Below are 7,121 nucleotides of genomic sequence, written 5' to 3'. Positions count from 1 at the left end.
ATTTTAGGGCATCCTTCCATATCAAAAGTTATAGGTCCATGTCATGGACCTATAAATGGCTATATGTGGCTGTTACATAAATGCATAATCCATTTTTCTAAACAGTACCCTATCTGGGAACATATATTTTATCGCAAGTTTTGTTATTTTTAAAAAGTCATTGTAATGAACAGTTCTGAACACAGATTTTCACATACTTGTGATATACTCTTAATGTAATTATGTCATCATTTTAAGATATTGACAAACATAATTAATATGCGAACCATTAATATATCATACTTAATTACTTTCTAATTTGAAAGTGTATTATATCTAATTATTATCTAAACCAACAATTGTAGTCTATTACTTTCTCATACAGTTTTAAGTTTCAACAATGCATTATAAGAATTGCACTTGAGTATCTGGCTGATTTATATTAATAGCAAACATAATTTTAGAACTAATGACCAAAAAATATTTTGATTGAGAAATTTGTCAGTGCTTCTGACCAAGTGTGAGGTTGAAATTCATAAAATTTTTAAATATATTTAATTTCTCATCCTTTCCTTTGTTTTGCTTAACAGTAAAAAACAAACTCCTTGAATAAGCAGGAAATATTTCTACAGGTTTTAGAAAATTATATGCAATTAGATATTTGGCCATCAAGTACTTTAACCAAATAGGATATTTTTATTTGCTGAAAGTTAGTTTCCTTTCAAAGAGTTATTGAGAAGAGATTTGAGAGTTTATCTGAGATTTTTTTTTTTTTTAATTACTGACATAAAAAGAAATAGAGACTAACAGGAATAGAGAGTGTGGAGGAGCAGAGCAAGCATGGAGAAGACTTAGATATGCAGCTGGGGTGATATTTCATGAAGAGGACAAGTTTTAGATTTAACGAGGAATTCAAGTAAACGAGAAGTGTGCATGTAAGTCGTGAAATAGACTAACGAATGAGCACACCTCCCATCATTTCGCTACCATTGGTTAAAAAATGGTATCGACTGTTGCTTACCAGCTCCCTGAACTGGTCCTGCCCAGTGCAGTAGACTGCTGGCCAGGTTTGCTATCACAGAAAAGCAAATGTGTGTGAAGCTTCCAGATAACCCTGCTCGTGTCTTCTCATTTTACTGATGAGAGAACTTGGGCCTGAGAAATCCAGCACACAGCTGGCCAGATGCAAGATTGGGGCTGCATCCCAGATTCCTTCTTTCTTCTACCTGACATTTATTTTGTCATAATGTCTACAATCTACACCTTTTAAATTCACACAGCAAACATTCTGATGTAGCATTTGAACTTGACTTGCCTTTTTATGCCGGTATTCCTTAATCCGTATCTCCCTAGATTGACCTTGGCTCCTTTTATGTACTCCTCGAGTGTTGCTCATCTTGGATTATAAAACTAAAAATACCCTGCGTGCTATTTAATCCAACCATGTGTTTCTGCTGACGAGGTAACTGAGCCTGGTAAAATTAAATGACTTCTGAAAGACAGATCCGAAGTTAGGGAGGAAGCGAAACTATCTGAATAAACTGCCTAACTGTGCCCAGAGCACATACATATAATTTTTACGGTGATGATAATATGCCAGCAGTTGGTCAAGATTGACAAAGAGTGTTTTAAATTTCTCGTTCTTTTTTATTTTAATTTCAAAGGATCTTAAATCAATCTAAAAAAAAGTACCCAAACATATCTACAATCGTTTAGTATGCATGTTCTCCAGTCTTATTTACATTCCAATATCTAGTTAAAATGTGCCATTATGAGTTTCTAAAATAAATTTTCCTCTTTATATTAATTGTTCAAATTACTTCCCTCTTTATTATAAATGTTCAGATTATGAGAAGACACCTGTTTGTTCTATTCTGGGTTAATATTTATGAGGATCAGGCCTGAAATCATCAACCCTTTCAATAGTTCTTTAGAAACTTAATGTAAAAACACAATAATTGTATAGAAACATTCTGAGCTCTGAGTTGTAAATCTTGGAAGATAAAAGAAGTTATGATGGCAATTATGTAAATGAATGTAGGAAATGAGCTTGCCTACTTGTTGCAAGGATCATTTTAAAAGTGAGGCAAACAAAGGGATTAGAGATGAGGTAATTCAAAAATACAATACTGTCATTGCCATAAACGGTTTCCATTCACTTGCTCATCATAGAGACAATACTAATCTTTGTTTTTTCAAATTATAACTGATTTATGTATTTGTCTTCTGTATTGCATATTTATTGAGTTAAAATTTAAGCTTCTCAAGAATTACTGGGTTGAGACACAAAACATTTGAAAAGGTTAAACCTCTCATATATAATAGAAAAGTAACCCACCCACCTAAGAATAACTAAATAAATGTTCAAAAAAAAAAAATAAAGATTTCTGCAATGAAACAAAAACCTGATAATAAATAGAGTCCACTTTCTCCTATTAAATTTTACTACATGCTATAATTTTCCCAATGTATCATTGTCCATTTTAAAGAAATCAATTTTTATTTATTTAATGTCATTCGTTCATATCTCAAGAATTCTAAAAATAAACGAAACATGACATGCACAAGAAATATAAGTGCTTGTACATCTGAGTATGACGTGCGAGAGAGAACATGGGTACAGATGCGAAATCTCTTCAGACACAATAAACCTATGAAAAGTGAGTTGTCCCCGCTTCCCTCTATCCATAATTTCGACACCAACAATAAATGTTTATTTTAAATCCTTTGACTAGAACAATGTAACATGGATTTTGGATTTTATGAGAAACGAAAAAAATAAACAAACAAACGATTCTTGTCTCTTAAGAGCCTTACAATCTAGGGACAGTAAAAAGAGAAAAAAAATAACACGGTAGGGTAGTTAAAAATAAATGCTCCAGGGATTAAGGGATGAGAGTGATTACGAAAGGAAAATCTAAGGGATGAACCTACAAAAAGGTGGCCTGTGAAAGATAATGCTAAGAACCACTTAATAAATGTTCGGTATGTGCCAGACGCTCCCCAAATGCTTTCTAAACATGTTCTCATTTAATCTCACAGTAGCAGGTAGTATTGTTTTCCCAACGAAACGGATGAAGAAAATGGAGCATAAGCCAAACTCCTTAAAGTTGTACCACGACTAAAATGCCAAAACCTGGATCTTCCAACTCAGAAATTTAATCTGAATAAAGAATAGGAGAAGCAAGGCCCTAAAGTTAGGGAGCAAAAAAAAAAAAAAAAAAAATAGCCGTAATGAAGTAGAAATACACGTACATAAGAAGCCCGAACACAGGGATCACGATGGAGCACATTTCTAACGTGACTATTTCTAATACCATATCCTGATTATAAATAAATAAAGATAATTTGTTTCCTCTAGAGTTAGTATATAAAAAAGAATTCAGTCTTGTCACTGGTTGCTAGAAACTGAGATTCTCTAGCAACCATATTGATCTATATTTTTAATTATTGATAAGATCCTGAACCACTAAGTATTCTGCTAGGCACTGTGACAAATATTTTAAATCACCAGGCCTAGGTTACAGGTTTGGGAACACAGCACCAGAGCACCAACAAGAAAATCAGAAGAAGCTCCCAAATTATTCAATTTTACACTTGACTTTCCAGTTTTACCTGTACCTACAGAGCTGTTCTTCAATAATGTATATCTAAACTGGGTATTTAATATTTTTGGAATAGTGTATTTGAATAGTTTCAAATAGAGAAATAGTTTACCTAAGTTTTGTTTTTTGTTTGTCTGGATTTAGATTCTCCTTGGAGAGAGAGAGAGAGAGAGAGAGAGAGAGAGAATATCTTTAAACTAGCCAGTTTCTAGCTCTACATATAAACTGCAAAATTCTTTTGATGCATTTAAAATTCCCTGCAAACAAATATTTGGTTATTGAATGTTTATACATAACATTTAAACATAAATGGTTATTGAATGTTTATACATAACACTTATAATAATAAGCAATGCACTCATTTTAATTTTGAAATATATAATATTGTACTAGAATATTTTTATAAATATATTATCAGAAGTCTGAAAAAAAAATAGAACCTGAGGATTAACAAGAAAAAAAATAGTACTAGGTCATGTGATTATCTTAAGTGGAAAAAAATAGAATGTGATAATAAAATTTAAAAACATTACAAATTGGGTGAAATAAAATTTACATAGAATTTATCAATCTGACCATGATAAAAAGAATAACAAAAATTTATCCTTAAGTATGAGGCTTGGCTCTCATATACTACTAAACCAGCTCTCTAAAAACACAACCCTGGCCAATCTCCATGGTGTAAATACTCCTACAGTGGTCAATTTCAAACCATCACTGTGTCACTGAACAAGGAACTGGGAATAAATAAACGATCGATCTCGTGACTCACTGGGAATGGTCATAGCATACCTCCACTCTTGCTTTATCCATCTACCATGAGAAGTTTCTCGCAAGCACGGATTGAAGTTCCTCTCTTTTATGTATATGTGATGTGTATGTAATCAACAAGACAATGACCGGAACATGATTAAAGGGAAAAGCTTGAGCTGCAAGGTAATGTTTACTTAGACAGCATCTTAACATCCACGTTTTATTTGTGTCCGGAACCATATTGAGCTCTGATCCCAAGTTACCGCTCTTCCCAAGGATAGTGAAACAAAACATCCCTTTCCTTGCTGCATGAGTCCAAATGATCAGATGATACGGAGCAAAGTACACGGCCTAGGGAGTAGACTTGCATTATCAGAGAAAATATCTCAAGGGTTATGATATTATAAGTAGAGAAGACAGTATTAAAGAAGAAAATTCAACCCAGCAAGTTTGAAGATCTAAATGCCTTTATTAAGCAATTTATGAATGAGGAGCTCTTCAAAATGGAAGGTTTTTATAGTAAGAAGAGCAGGACAAGGGAGCTATTAACAAAAAAAAAGAGATCGTTTTTAAACCAAGAAGACTTATGCGGGAAGAAGGAAACTGAAAGGGTCTGGACCATGCCGACGGCTTCTCCTTTGTACAAGAGATGGAGAGGGCCCGTGTGATGGATCACCTCATTGGAGTTGACCAGAAAATTCCAGACTGGTTAAGATTACGTTTCTGGGAGAGGTTGAAACAGCAATAGGTCAGGTGTGAAGTTGAGGTTCGGTATCACGGGCTTTATCATGGGCCTGTGGCTTTTCTCTTTAACAACAGTGTTTTGCCACAATACCGAGTAAAATAATGCCTCCTACATTGTGCAAGTGACTAAATCTGTTCCTTCAAATCTCATTTTTCAATAAGTATGTGAGTAGAAATGAATAATAAGCTTTCTGATACAGGAAGTCAACATCGCGCTGTAGCACCGTACGTGCAAGAATAATGCAGAACACACGGCAGAGCGTCAGAACTTGGATGAAACAAGAAAAGGAACATATGCCATGGAACAGTCTCTGAATTAGTCCCTAATGAGAAAGTAATATGAAAACTTTACTGACTTCCACTCATTCTCTGTGTTATAGAAATTGTGGTTGTTAACTGTAAAGTCTACACCTCTCTCATCTTACGATGTGCCTCTTCCAGAAAATACTATTTATTAAAACCTTGGAAAAGTTTTTGCTGAAACGAGACTTGTCTTTATTTGGAGGAACTAGGCCTTCACACAGTCGTTTGCTTTCAGAATCTGGTTTTGTTCATTTCAGCCAGGAAACAGCTTTATTTTGGGATAGCAAGAATTAACAATAAGCTGAGTAATTAGGGATGAGAACCAGTTTCCCAGGCTGAAGACATAGGACATTTAACACAGGAAAACCTGTTTGCATGTGAAATGTTACAGTTCATTTGCAGCCAGTACTAAGTACAAGTACTAAGACAGAGCAGAGAACAGTGGACAATCAGCTGAAAGGTAAATAAGAAGAGGCCATGTAGGCTTTTGTTTCTTCTCTTAAGGTTTGTAGTTTACTTAGATCAATTGTTTCAAAGTCTCTGTTTAGAATGACAGAGCCGTTTTCTGGTAGATCGTATGATTTACTCACAATCTTTCACGCTTTCCCTGCCCTTGCCATGGTTTTTAGTATCCTTCTTTACTATGCGACATCATAGGCCAATGTGATTTGAGCACAGAGGACATGGGCAAACTTCAAAATGTGCTTGTATTATAGTACGACCTGTCTCTGGAGCTTCTGCGTGCTTCATGAGGACAGCAGGCCACAGAAAGCCACTCATAACAGAAAAAAAATGTGTGTGGAGGAAACCTGAAGTACCTGCAGCAAAAATGCCTCAAAATATCCAAAAATCTATGAACAATTAAAGTAAATGTTTGTAAGACCCTGACATTTGAAGATGTCCCATTACGTGGCATTATTACAGTGACCGTTGACTAATACTTACTTTTCAAATATAATTTTAGCTGGGCCCAATAAATAAAACACGCAAAGCAGAATTGGCATAGTTGGTTGGCAATGAGATTTGAAGCACTATTCCTGGTGGCCTCAGTGTGAAAGGAAATTCAGTGGTTAGCTGGGAACATAAATGGATTTTAAGCGGAGGAAGAATAAGATCAGATCTCAGTGTGTGGGTATGTGTATGTGTTTTAAGGCCAGTCTAGTAGCAGGACGATGACAAGAAGTGGATGAGACAGTGGAAGAGAGTGTGCAGTACAAGAGGGATCGACGCTGAGACCTGAATTGGGTAGTGGGGGAAAGAGAAAGAAATGTAAGATGTCTCTCAGGGTAACTCACATGACAAGGTCAACCAGAAAAGCATCTGAGGAATGAATGGTCTCTCCCTGGTACGAATTAACACGTTTAAAACAACAGAGATCTCAGATTTTCCCCTTACCATGTATCCATTTTAAATCAGTTGTCAGGCAGAGCAATGAGGTGACTGAGCTTCTACTATGGATCCCAGAGTGTTAGATGAGCACAAATAGAACACATGACATACAGGGAAGTTGGATAAAGCAGTGGACACTTGATAAGCAGGCAGTATTAATAAATCGTGCATCATTTGGTTTTCCTCTTGTTCAAAGTTCAATGAGAATGAGAATATAGACGATGATGGTGATGATGACGGTAATTATTTTTAAATCATGACTTCTCTAAGTAAGAAGAAACTACCAGATCATCAGCCCAATAGACTGAAATGAGCAACTATCCAAAATTTTTTAAAATAAGGAAATTA

This window comes from Pteropus medius, unplaced genomic scaffold (assembly GCF_902729225.1).
Source record: "Pteropus medius unplaced genomic scaffold, Ma_sr-lr_union100, whole genome shotgun sequence".
Taxonomy (NCBI): Eukaryota; Metazoa; Chordata; class Mammalia; order Chiroptera; family Pteropodidae; genus Pteropus; species Pteropus medius.
Note: the sequence above shows the minus strand (reverse complement) of the source record.